Source organism: Oncorhynchus gorbuscha, linkage group LG05 (genome assembly GCF_021184085.1).
Source record: "Oncorhynchus gorbuscha isolate QuinsamMale2020 ecotype Even-year linkage group LG05, OgorEven_v1.0, whole genome shotgun sequence".
Lineage (NCBI taxonomy): Eukaryota > Metazoa > Chordata > Actinopteri > Salmoniformes > Salmonidae > Oncorhynchus > Oncorhynchus gorbuscha.
Window position 1 is genome coordinate 2,683,229 of NC_060177.1, and position 13,877 is coordinate 2,697,105.

The 13,877-nt window shown below is 48.8% G+C and overlaps 1 pseudogene; it reads right to left on the reverse strand.

The window, feature by feature from the left end:
• The window catches only part of LOC124034989, a 63,400-nt pseudogene that overhangs the window by 37,503 nt on the left and 12,020 nt on the right, over positions 1-13,877 (reverse strand).

The window sequence follows — 13,877 nt, forward strand, 5'->3', positions numbered from 1 at the left end:
AGGAAGAGCCTGGGGTAGAGAGAGAGGATAGGTTAGGGTACATGGACACAGAGATCACACTGTTCAGGAAGAGCCTGGGGTAGAGAGAGAGAGGATAGGTTAGGGTACATGGTCACAGGGATCACACTGTTCAGGAAGAGCCTGGGGTAGAGAGAGAGGATAGGTTAGGGTACATGGACACAGAGATCACACTGTTCAGGAAGAGCCTGGGGTAGAGAGAGAGAGGATAGGTTAGGGTACATGGACACAGAGATCACACTGTTCAGGAAGAGCCTGGGGTAGAGAGAGAGAGGATAGGTTAGGGTACATGGACACAGAGATCACACTGTTCAGGAAGAGCCTGGGGTAGAGAGAGAGGATAGGTTAGGGTACATGGACACAGAGATCACACTGTTCAGGAAGAGCCTGGGGTAGAGAGAGAGGGATAGGTTAGGGTACATGGACACAGAGATCACACTGTTCAGGAAGAGCCTGGGGTAGAGAGAGAGAGGTAGGTTAGGGTACATGGACAGAGATCACACTGTTCAGGAAGAGCCTGGGGTAGAGAGAGGATAGGTTAGGGTACATGGACACAGAGATCACACTGTTCAGGAAGAGCCTGGGGTAGAGAGAGAGAGGATAGGTTAGGGTACATGGACAGAGATCACACTGTTCAGGAAGAGCCTGGGGTAGAGAGAGAGGATAGGTTAGGGTACATGGACACAGAGATCACACTGTTCAGGAAGAGCCTGGGGTAGAGAGAGAGAGGATAGGTTAGGGTACATGGACACAGAGATCACACTGTTCAGGAAGAGCCTGGGGTAGAGAGAGAGAGGATAGGTTAGGGTACATGGACACAGAGATCACACTGTTCAGGAAGAGCCTGGGGTAGAGAGAGAGGATAGGTTAGGGTACATGGACACAGAGATCACACTGTTCAGGAAGAGCCTGGGGTAGAGAGAGAGAGGATAGGTTAGGGTACATGGACACAGAGATCACACTGTTCAGGAAGAGCCTGGGGTAGAGAGAGAGGATAGGTTAGGGTACATGGACACAGAGATCACACTGTTCAGGAAGAGCCTGGGGTAGAGAGAGAGAGGGATTAGGTTAGGGTACATGGACACAGAGATCACACTGTTCAGGAAGAGCCTGGGGTAGAGAGAGAGAGGATAGGTTAGGGTACATGGACACAGAGATCACACTGTTCAGGAAGAGCCTGGGGTAGAGAGAGAGAGGATAGGTTAGGGTACATGGTCACAGGGATCACACTGTTCAGGAAGAGCCTGGGGTAGAGAGAGAGAGGATAGGTTAGGGTACATGGACACAGAGATCACACTGTTCAGGAAGAGCCTGGGGTAGAGAGAGAGAGGATAGGTTAGGGTACATGGACACAGAGATCACACTGTTCAGGAAGAGCCTGGGGTAGAGAGAGGATAGGTTAGGGTACATGGACACAGAGATCACACTGTTCAGGAAGAGCCTGGGGTAGAGAGAGAGGATAGGTTAGGGTACATGGACACAGAGATCACACTGTTCAGGAAGAGCCTGGGGTAGAGAGAGAGAGGATAGGTTAGGGTACATGGACACAGAGATCACACTGTTCAGGAAGAGCCTGGGGTAGAGAGAGAGGATAGGTTAGGGTACATGGACACAGAGATCACACTGTTCAGGAAGAGCCTGGGGTAGAGAGAGAGAGGATAGGTTAGGGTACATGGACACAGAGATCACACTGTTCAGGAAGAGCCTGGGGTAGAGAGAGAGGATAGGTTAGGGTACATGGACACAGAGATCACACTGTTCAGGAAGAGCCTGGGGTAGAGAGAGGATAGGTTAGGGTACATGGACACAGAGATCACACTGTTCAGGAAGAGCCTGGGGTAGAGAGAGAGGATAGGTTAGGGTACATGGACACAGAGATCACACTGTTCAGGAAGAGCCTGGGGTAGAGAGAGAGAGGATAGGTTAGGGTACATGGACACAGAGATCACACTGTTCAGGAAGAGCCTGGGGTAGAGAGAGAGAGGATAGGTTAGGGTACATGGTCACAGGGATCACACTGTTCAGGAAGAGCCTGGGGTAGAGAGAGGATAGGTTAGGGTACATGGACACAGAGATCACACTGTTCAGGAAGAGCCTGGGGTAGAGAGAGGATAGGTTAGGGTACATGGACACAGAGATCACACTGTTCAGGAAGAGCCTGGGGTAGAGAGAGAGGGATAGGTTAGGGTACATGGACACAGAGATCACACTGTTCAGGAAGAGCCTGGGGTAGAGAGAGAGAGGATAGGTTAGGGTACATGGACACAGAGATCACACTGTTCAGGAAGAGCCTGGGGTAGAGAGAGAGGGATAGGTTAGGGTACATGGACACAGAGATCACACTGTTCAGGAAGAGCCTGGGGTAGAGAGAGAGAGGATAGGTTAGGGTACATGGACACAGAGATCACACTGTTCAGGAAGAGCCTGGGGTAGAAAGAGAGAGGATAGGTTAGGGTACATGGACACAGAGATCACACTGTTCAGGAAGAGCCTGGGGTAGAGAGAGAGAGGATAGGTTAGGGTACATGGTCACAGGGATCACACTGTTCAGGAAGAGCCTGGGGTAGAGAGAGAGAGGATAGGTTAGGGTACATGGACACAGAGATCACACTGTTCAGGAAGAGCCTGGGGTAGAGAGAGAGAGGATAGGTTAGGGTACATGGACACAGAGATCACACTGTTCAGGAAGAGCCTGGGGAAGAAAGAGAGAGGATAGGTTAGGGTACATGGACACAGAGATCACACTGTTCAGGAAGAGCCTGGGGTAGAGAGAGAGAGGATAGGTTAGGGTACATGGACACAGAGATCACACTGTTCAGGAAGAGCCTGGGGTAGAGAGAGAGAGGATAGGTTAGGGTACATGGACACAGAGATCACACTGTTCAGGAAGAGCCTGGGGTAGAGAGAGAGGATAGGTTAGGGTACATGGACACAGAGATCACACTGTTCAGGAAGAGCCTGGGGTAGAGAGAGAGAGGATAGGTTAGGGTACATGGACACAGAGATCACACTGTTCAGGAAGAGCCTGGGGTAGAGAGAGAGGATAGGTTAGGGTACATGGACACAGAGATCACACTGTTCAGGAAGAGCCTGGGGTAGAAAGAGAGAGGATAGGTTAGGGTACATGGACACAGAGATCACACTGTTCAGGAAGAGCCTGGGGTAGAGAGAGAGGATAGGTTAGGGTACATGGACACAGAGATCACACTGTTCAGGAAGAGCCTGGGGTAGAGAGAGAGAGGATAGGTTAGGGTACATGGACAGAGATCACACTGTTCAGGAAGAGCCTGGGGTAGAGAGAGAGGATAGGTTAGGGTACATGGACAGAGATCACACTGTTCAGGAAGAGCCTGGGGTAGAGAGAGAGGATACGTTAGGGTACATGGACACTAACCTTCAGGCCTAAAGTCACCAAGGAGAGCATTCTAACCTTCAGACCTAAAGTCACCAAGGAGAGCATTCTAACCTTCAGACCTAAAGTCACCAAGGAGAGCATTCTAACCTTCAGACCTAAAGTCACCAAGGAGAGCATTCTAACCTTCAGACCTAAAGTCACCAAGGAGAGCATTCTAACCTTCAGACCTAAAGTCACCAAGGAGAGCATTCTAACCTTCAGAGAGCATTCTAAGGAGAGCATTCTAACCTTCAGAGAGCATTCTAAGGAGAGCATTCTAACCTTCAGAGAGCATTCTAAGGAGAGCATTCTAACCTTCAGACCTAAAGTCACCAAGGAGAGCATTCTAACCTTTAGAGAGCATTCTAAGGAGAGCATTCTAACCTTCAGAGAGCATTCTAGAGCATTCTAAGGAGAGCATTCTAACCTTCAGAGAGCATTCTAAGGAGAGCATTCTAACCTTCAGAGAGCATTCTAAGGAGAGCATTCTAACCTTCAGACCTAAAGTCACCAAGGAGAGCATTCTAACCTTTAGAGAGCATTCTAAGGAGAGCATTCTAACCTTCAGAGAGCATTCTAAGGAGAGCATTCTAAGGAGAGCATTCTAAGGAGAGCATTCTAAGGAGAGCATTCTAACCTTCAGAGAGCATTCTAAGGAGAGCATTCTAAGGAGAGCATTCTAACCTTCAGAGAGCATTCTAAGGAGAGCATTCTAACCTTCAGAGAGCATTCTAAAGAGAGCATTCTAACCTTCAGACCTAAAGTCACCAAGGAGAGCATGCAGACGTGTGTGATATATTTTAGAAAAGGTTTGAATTATAACGACACAACCTGTCCTCTTTGACGCCTTGCAACCATTAGATCACGTCTCTAGTTTAGCGTTTTAGTCGCTGGCGCCTTGCAACCATTAGATCACGTCTCTAGTTTAGCGTTTTAATCGCTGGCGCCTTGCAACCATTAGATCACGCCTCTAGTTTAGCGTTTTAATCGCTGGCGCCTTGCAACCATTAGATCACGTCTCTAGTTTAGCGGTTTAGTCGCTGGCGCCTTGCAACCATTAGATCACGTCTCTAGTTTAGCGTTTTCATTGGCGCCTTGCAACCATTAGATCACGCTCTAGTTTAGCGTTTTAATCGCTGGCGCCTTGCAACCATTAGATCACGTCTCTAGTTTAGCGGTTTAGTCGCTGGCGCCTTGCAACCATTAGATCACGCCTCTAGTTTAGCGGTTTAGTCACTGGCGCCTTGCAACCATTAGATCACGTCTCTAGTTTAGCGTTTTAATCGCTGGCGCCTTGCAACCATTAGATCACGTCTCTAGTTTAGCGGTTTAGTCGCTGGCGCCTTGCAACCATTAGATCACGCCTCTAGTTTAGCGTTTTAATCGCTGGCGCCTTGCAACCATTAGATCACGTCTCTAGTTTAGCGGTTTAGTCGCTGGCGCCTTGCAACCATTAGATCACGTCTCTAGTTTAGCGTTTTAATCGCTGGCGCCTTGCAACCATTAGATCACGTCTCTAGTTTAGCGTTTTAATCGCTGGCGCCTTGCAACCATTAGATCACGTCTCTAGTTTAGCGGTTTAGTCGCTGGCGCCTTGCAACCATTAGATCACGTCTCTAGTTTAGCGTTTTAATCGCTGGCGCCTTGCAACCATTAGATCACGTCTCTAGTTTAGCGGTTTAGTCGCTGGCGCCTTGCAACCATTAGATCACGTCTCTAGTTTAGCGGTTTAGTCGCTGGCACTGCAGTCACACAAAACAATTAAAATGTTGTCATGATTCACCTTTTATTATTTAAAGCTCATTTAAGCTCATTTGAATTGGTAAAAGGAAGCAAACACGCCGACCAATGAGCGTCTTCGTCACCAGAAGCTAAAATAGAACTTTGTTCAAATCAGCTAAAACCGCCCAAAGCCCGAGCAAACTCACGGCCGACCTCGTTCCTTGTTCCACAGCGTTGAATATTCACGACACGCATCAGGACTAAAAGCCTTCAAATAAAGTCCCTGCTGATAGGGTTTCCCAGCGCACAGTAAAGAGGTCTGTTTCATAACATAATATATGGCATTTAGCAGACTGTTGCATTCAAAAGATACGTTCTACTGTGCGTGTTTACCCCTCAGTATGTTGACTGTGTCCCAAGCTGAGGCTGAGCAGCACATGACTACATTATGAGTAAACAGTCAAAACAACCTGGTTTCCTCTGCCAGGAGAATGACAGTTGGCCACAAGTGGATCTTCCAGCAAGACCACGACCCCAAGCAACACATCAACAGCCACAAAGAAATGGTTGATAGACCACAAAAAAAATCAACATTTTGCAAAATGTCCATCTCAGTCTCCGGACTTGAAACCCATTGAAAACCTGTGGTTTGAAGTGAAGAGGACAGTCCATAGGTCTCACTGCCGTTATGGTCCCAAGGTGAGGTATTGAAAACAAGGGTGTCAATAATTTAGACAAATATATTACTTGTTAAACAAACTCTCTTTCTCTGAGAAATTGTACATATCATTTCCCAATACAATATAGCTCAGTATTTTAATTATTTATTTCATACAGTCATTGTTTTGCTTTATTAAGGGTGTCAATAATTACAGACCCCACTGTATAAAACCTATACTGGCAGAATGAGGGAAAGAGAGAGGCAGAATGAGGGAAAGAGAGAGGGAAAGAAAGAGGCAGAATGAGGGAAAGAGAGGGAAAGAGAGAGGCAGAATGAGGGAAAGAGAGAGGCAGAATGAGGGAAAGAGAGAGGCAGAATGAGGGAAAGAGAGAGGCAGAATGAGGGAAAGAGAGGGAAAGAGAGAGGCAGAATGAGGGAAAGAGAGGGAAAGAGAGAGGCAGAATGAGGGAAAGAGAGAGGCAGAATGAGAGAAAGAGAGAGGCAGAATGAGGGAAAGAGAGAGGCAGAATGAGGGAAAGAGAGGGAAAGAGAGAGGCAGAATGAGGGAAAGAGAGAGGCAGAATGAGGGAAAGAGAGAGGCAGAATGAGGGAAAGAGAGGGAAAGAGAGAGGCAGAATGAGGGAAAGAGAGAGGCAGAATGAGAGAAAGAGAGAGGCAGAATGAGGGAAAGAGAGAGGCAGAATGAGGGAAAGAGAGGGAAAGAGAGAGGAAAGAGAGGGAAAGAGAGAGGCAGAATGAGGGAAAGAGAGAGGCAGAATGAGGGAAAGAGAGAGGCAGAATGAGGGAAAGAGAGAGGCAGAATGAGGGAAAGAGAGAGGCAGAATGAGGGAAAGAGAGAGGCAGAATGAGGGAAAGAAAGAGGCAGAATGAGGGAAAGAGGCAGAATGAGGGAAAGAGAGAGGCAGAATGAGAGAAAGAGAGAGGCAGAATGAGGGAAAGAGAGAGGCAGAATGAGAGAAAGAGAGGCAGAATGAGGGAAAGAGAGAGGCAGAATGAGGGAAAGAGAGAGGCAGAATGAGGGAAAGAGAGGGAAAGAGAGAGGCAGAATGAGGGAAAGAGAGAGGCAGAATGAGGGAAAGAGAGAGGCAGAATGAGGGAAAGAGAGGCAGAATGAGAGAAAGAGGCAGAATGAGGGAAAGAGGCAGAATGAGGGAAAGAGAGAGGCAGAATGAGGGAAAGAGAGAGGCAGAATGAGGGAAAGAGAGAGGCAGAATGAGAGAAAGAGAGGCAGAATGAGGGAAAGAGAGAGGCAGAATGAGGGAAAGAGAGGGAAAGAGAGAGGCAGAATGAGGGAAAGAGAGAGGCAGGATGAGGGAAAGAGAGAGGCAGAATGAGGGAAAGAGAGGGAAAGAGAGAGGCAGAATGAGGGAAAGAGAGAGCAGAATGAGAGAAAGAGAGAGGCAGAATGAGGGAAAGAGAGAGGCAGAATGAGGGAAAGAGAGAGGAAAGAGAGAGGCAGAATGAGGGAAAGAGAGAGGCAGAATGAGGGAAAGAGAGGCAGAATGAGGGAAAGAGAGGGAAAGAGAGAGGCAGAATGAGGGAAAGAGAGAGGCAGAATGAGAGAAAGAGAGAGGCAGAATGAGGGAAAGAGAGGGAAAGAGAGAGGCAGAATGAGGGAAAGAGAGGGAAAGAGAGAGGCAGAATGAGGGAAAGAGAGGGAAAGAGAGAGGCAGAATGAGGGAAAGAGAGAGGCAGAATGAGGGAAAGAGAGAGGCAGAATGAGGGAAAGAGAGAGGCAGAATGAGGGAAAGAGGCAGAATGAGGGAAAGAGGCAGAATGAGGGAAAGAGAGAGGCAGAATGAGAGAAAGAGAGAGGCAGAATGAGGGAAAGAGAGGGAAAGAGAGAGGCAGAATGAGGGAAAGAGAGAGGCAGAATGAGGGAAAGAGAGGGAAAGAGAGAGGCAGAATGAGGGAAAGAGAGGGAAAGAGAGAGGCAGAATGAGGGAAAGAGAGAGGCAGAATGAGAGAAAGAGAGAGGCAGAATGAGGGAAAGAGAGGGAAAGAGAGAGGCAGAATGAGGGAAAGAGAGGGAAAGAGAGAGGCAGAATGAGGGAAAGAGAGGGAAAGAGAGAGGCAGAATGAGGGAAAGAGAGAGAGAATGAGGGAAAGAGAGAGGCAGAATGAGGGAAAGAGAGAGGCAGAATGAGGGAAAGAGGCAGAATGAGGGAAAGAGGCAGAATGAGGGAAAGAGGCAGAATGAGAGAAAGAGAGAGGCAGAATGAGAGAAAGAGAGAGGCAGAATGAGGGAAAGAGAGGGAAAGAGAGAGGCAGAATGAGGGAAAGAGAGGGAAAGAGAGAGGCAGAATGAGGGAAAGAGAGGGAAAGAGAGAGGCAGAATGAGGGAAAGAGAGAGGCAGAATGAGGGAAAGAGAGAGGCAGAATGAGAGAAAGAGAGAGGCAGAATGAGGGAAAGAGAGGGAAAGAGAGAGGCAGAATGAGGGAAAGAGAGGGAAAGAGAGAGGCAGAATGAGGGAAAGAGAGAGAGAATGAGGGAAAGAGAGAGGCAGAATGAGGGAAAGAGAGAGGCAGAATGAGGGAAAGAGGCAGAATGAGGGAAAGAGGCAGAATGAGGGGGAAAGAGGCAGAATGAGAGAAAGAGAGAGGCAGAATGAGAGAAAGAGAGAGGCAGAATGAGGGAAAGAGAGGGAAAGAGAGAGGCAGAATGAGGGAAAGAGAGGGAAAGAGAGAGCAGAATGAGGGAAAGAGAGGGAAAGAGAGAGGCAGAATGAGGGAAAGAGAGAGGCAGAATGAGGGAAAGAGAGAGGCAGAATGAGAGAAAGAGAGAGGCAGAATGAGGGAAAGAGAGGGAAAGAGAGAGGCAGAATGAGGGAAAGAGAGGGAAAGAGAGAGGCAGAATGAGGGAAAGAGAGAGAGAATGAGGGAAAGAGAGAGGCAGAATGAGGGAAAGAGAGAGGCAGAATGAGGGAAAGAGGCAGAATGAGGGAAAGAGGCAGAATGAGGGAAAGAGGCAGAATGAGAGAAAGAGAGAGGCAGAATGAGAGAAAGAGAGAGGCAGAATGAGGGAAAGAGAGGGAAAGAGAGAGGCAGAATGAGGGAAAGAGAGGGAAAGAGAGAGGCAGAATGAGGGAAAGAGAGAGAGAATGAGGAAAGAGAGAGGCAGAATGAGGGAAAGAGAGAGGCAGAATGAGGGAAAGAGGCAGAATGAGGGAAAGAGGCAGAATGAGGGAAAGAGGCAGAATGAGAGAAAGAGAGAGGCAGAATGAGAGAAAGAGAGAGGCAGAATGAGGGAAAGAGAGGGAAAGAGAGAGGCAGAATGAGGGAAAGAGAGGGAAAGAGAGAGGCAGAATGAGGGAAAGAGAGGGAAAGAGAGAGGCAGAATGAGGGAAAGAGAGAGGCAGAATGAGGGAAAGAGAGAGGCAGAATGAGAGAAAGAGAGAGGCAGAATGAGGGAAAGAGAGAGGAAAGAGAGAGGCAGAATGAGGGAAAGAGAGGGAAAGAGAGAGGCAGAATGAGGGAAAGAGAGAGAGAATGAGGGAAAGAGAGAGGCAGAATGAGGGAAAGAGAGAGGCAGAATGAGGGAAAGAGGCAGAATGAGGGAAAGAGGCAGAATGAGGGAAAGAGGCAGAATGAGAGAAAGAGAGAGGCAGAATGAGAGAAAGAGAGAGGCAGAATGAGGGAAAGAGAGGGAAAGAGAGAGGCAGAATGAGGGAAAGAGAGGGAAAGAGAGAGGCAGAATGAGGGAAAGAGAGGGAAAGAGAGAGCAGAATGAGGGAAAGAGAGAGGCAGAATGAGGGAAAGAGAGAGGCAGAATGAGAGAAAGAGAGAGGCAGAATGAGGGAAAGAGAGAAAAGAGAGAGGCAGAATGAGGGAAAGAGAGGGGAAAGAGAGAGGCAGAATGAGGGAAAGAGAGGAAAGAGAGAGAGGCAGAATGAGGGAAAGAGAGAGGCAGAATGAGGGAAAGAGAGAGGCAGGATGAGGGAAAGAGAGAGGCAGGATGAGGGAAAGAGAGGGAAAGAGAGAGGCAGAATGAGGGAAAGAGAGAGGCAGAATGAGAGAAAGAGGCAGAATGAGGGAAAGAGAGGCAGAATGAGGGAAAGAGAGAGGGCAGAATGAGGAAAGAGAGGCAGAATGAGAGAAAGAGGGGCAGAATGAGGGAAAGAGAGAGAGCAGAATGAGGAAAGAGAGGCAGAATGAGAGAAAGAGAGTGTTCAGAATGAGGGAAAGAGAGGCAGAATGAGAGAAAGAGAGAGGCAGAATGAGGGAAAGAGAGAGGCAGAATGAGGGAAAGAGAGGGAAAGAGAGAGAGCAGAATGAGGGAAAGAGAGAGGCAGAATGAGGGAAAGAGAGGCAGAATGAGAGAAAGAGAGGCAGAATGAGGGAAAGAGAGAGGCAGAATGAGGGAAAGAGAGGGAAAGAGAGAGGCAGAATGAGAGAAAGAGAGAGAGCAGAATGAGGAAAGAGAGAGCAGAATGAGGGAAAGAGAGAGAGCAGAATGAGGGAATGAGGGACAGAATGAGAGAAAGAGAGGCAGAATGAGGGAAAGAGAGGAAAGAGAGAGCAGAATGAGGGAAAGAGAGGAAAGAGAGAGGCAGAATGAGGGAAAGAGAGAGGCAGAATGAGGGAAAGAGAGAGCAGAATGAGGGAAAGAGAGAGGCAGAATGAGGGAAAGAGAGAGGCAGAATGAGGGAAAGAGAGAGGCAGAATGAGGAAAGAGAGACAGAGAGACAGAGAGAGAGAGAGACACAGAGAGAGAGAGAGAAACAGATGAGTTCGACAGAGAGACAGAGAGAGAAACAGAGAGAGACAGAGAGACAGAGAGACCGACAGAGAGAGAGAGACAGAGAGACAGAGAGAGAAACAGAGAGAGAGAGACACAGAGAGAGAGAGAAACAGAGAGAGAGAGACACAGAGAGAGAGAGAGAAACAGAGAGAGAGAGACAGAGAGACAGAGAGAAACAGAGAGAGAGAGACAGAGAAACAGAGAGAGACAGAGAGAGAGAGAGAGAGAGAGACAGAGAGACAGAGAGACAGAGAGAAACAGAGATAGATGAGTTCAGAGAGACAGAGAGAAACAGAGAGAGAGAGACAGAGAGACAAAGCCTTGAGACAGAGACAGAGAGAGAGAGAGAGAGAGAGAGAGAGAGAGGGAAAAGGGGAGAGAAAAGGAGAGAGAGATATTGAGATAAAGAAGAACAAGAGATACTGACCAGTAATTCCGGCTCCCGACACAGTTGTTGAGCCACCTGCAGTGATGGTCAAAACTAGCGACACACTTGTTACAGGCACTGCAGTGTTTGGATTTGGGGCCCCTGCAACACACCACACATGTCTCAGTAAAGGATAGAAACACATATTCATACACAATGTGCCTGGCCCTGAACATTACAGACCCCCAGGGGCAGGGGTCACCATATGAGCTGGTAGGATTATGGCTGTTCCTCCTCATGACAGATGAAACATTATGTTGACCTGTTGCCTGGCCAGTCTGCATGAATAGTTGGTTCTGGTGCCCAGATGACTCCTCCTCAGTCCCTACTGACCAGCCTTGAGATATAATCAAAAATAAAGATGTGTGCGGGACAGGAGAGGGGCTGCTGGGGGAGAGGCTCTGACTCTCTGACAGACATGTCCCCTCTTCCACTCTGCTGCCCTCAATCCACCCACACAGTCCTGTCTAGTCCTGTCTTCCTCTCAGCCACCCACACAGTCCTGTCTAGTCCTGTCTTCTTCTCAGCCACCCACACAGTCCTGTCTAGTCCTGTCTTCCTCTCAGCCACCCACACAGTCCTGTCTAGTCCTGTCTTCCTCTCAGCCACCCACACAGTCCTGTCTAGTCCTGTCTTCTTCTCAGCCACCCACACAGTCCTGTCTAGTCCTGTCTTCCTCTCAGCCACCCACACAGTCCTGTCTAGTCCTGTCCAGTCCTGTCTTCCTCTCAGCCACCCACACAGTCCTGTCTAGTCCTGTCTTCCTCTCAGCCACCCACACAGTCCTGTCTAGTCCTGTCCAGTCCTGTCTTCCTCTCAGCCACCCACACAGTCCTGTCTAGTCCTGTCTTCCTCTCAGCCACCCACACAGTCCTGTCTAGTCCTGTCCAGTCCTGTCTTCCTCTCAGCCACCCACACAGTCCTGTCTAGTCCTATCCAGTCCTGTCTTCCTCTCAGCCACCCACACAGTCCTGTCTAGTCCTGTCTTCCTCTCAGCCACCCACACAGTCCTGTCTAGTCCTGTCTTCCTCTCAGCCACCCACACAGTCCTGTCTAGTCCTGTCCAGTCCTGTCTTCCTCTCAGCCACCCACACAGTCCTGTCTAGTCCTGTCCAGTCCTGTCTTCCTCTCAGCCACCCACACAGTCCTGTCTAGTCCTGTCCAGTCCTGTCTTCCTCTCAGCCACCCACACAGTCCTGTCTAGTCCTGTCCAGTCCTGTCTTCCTCTCAGCCACCCACACAGTCCTGTCCAGTCCTGTCTAGTCCTGTCTTCCTCTCAGCCACCCACACAGTCCTGTCTAGTCCTGTCTTCCTCTCAGCCACCCACACAGTCCTGTCCAGTCCTGTCTTCCTCTCAGCCACCCACACAGTCCTGTTTAGTCCTGTCTTCCTCTCAGCCACCCACACAGCCCTGTCTAGTCCTGTCTTCCTCAGCCACCCACACAGCCCTGTCTAGTCCTGTCTTCCTCTCAGCCACCCACACAGTCCTGTCCAGTCCTGTCTTCCTCTCAGCCACCCACACAGTCAAATCAAAATCAAATCAAATCAAATTTTATTTGTCACATACACATGGTTAGCAGATGTTAATGCGAGTGTAGCGAAATGCTTGTGCTTCTAGTTCCGACAATGCAGTGATAACCAACAAGTAATCTAACTAACAATTCCAAAACTACTGTCTTATACACAGTGTAAGGGGATAAGGAACATGTACATAAGGATATATGAATGAGTGATGGTACAGAGCAGCATACAGTAGATGGTATCGAGTACAGTATATACATATGAGATGAGTGTGTAGACAAAGTAAACAAAGTGGCATAGTTAAAGTGGCTAGTGATACATGTGTTACATAAGGATGCAGTCGATGTTGTAGAGTACAGTATATACATATGCATATGAGATGAATAATGTAGGGTAAGTAACATTATATAAGGTAGCATTGTTTAAAGTGGCTAGTGATATATTTACATCATTTCCCATCAATTCCCATTATTAAAATGGCTGGAGTTGGGTCAGTGTCAATGACAGTGTGTTGGCAGCAGCCACTCAATGTTAGTGGTGGCTATTTAACAGTCTGATGGCCTTGAGATAGAAGCTGTTTTTCAGTCTCTCGGTCCCAGCTTTGATGCACCTGTACTGACCTCGCCTTCTGGATGATAGCGGGGTGAACAGGCAGTGGTTCGGTGGTTGATGTCCTTGATGATCTTTATGGCCTTCCTGTAACAACGGGTGGTGTAGGTGTCCTGGAGGGCAGGTAGTTTGCCCCCGGTGATGCGTTATGCAGTCCTCACTACCCTCTGGAGAGCCTTACGGTTGAGGGCGGAGCAGTTGCCGTACCAGGCGGTGATACAGCCCGCCAGGATGCTCTCGATTGTGCATCTGTAGAAGTTTGTGAGTGCTTTGGTGACAAGCCGAATTTCTTCAGCCTCCTGAGGTTGAATAGGCGCTGCTGCGCCTTCTTCACGACGCTGTCAGTGTGAGTGGACCAATTCAGTTTGTCTGTGATGTGTATGCCGAGGAACTTAAACTAGCTACCCTCTCCACTACTGTTCCATCGATGTGGATAGGGGGTGTTCCCTCTGCTGTTTCCTGAAGTCCACAATAATCTCCTTAGTTTTGTTGACGTTGAGTGTGAGGTTATTTTCCTGACACCACACTCCAAGGGCCCTCACCTCCTCCCTGTAGGCCGTCTCGTCGTTGTTGGTAATCAAGCCTACCACTGTTGTGTCGTCCGCAAACTTGATGATTGAGTTGGAGGCGTGCGTGGCCACGCAGTCGTGGGTGAACAGGGGGTACAGGAGAGGGCTCAGAACGCACCCTTGTGGGGCCCCCGTGTTGAGGATCAGCGGGGAGGAGATGTTGTTGCCTACCCTCACCACCTGGGGGCGGCCCG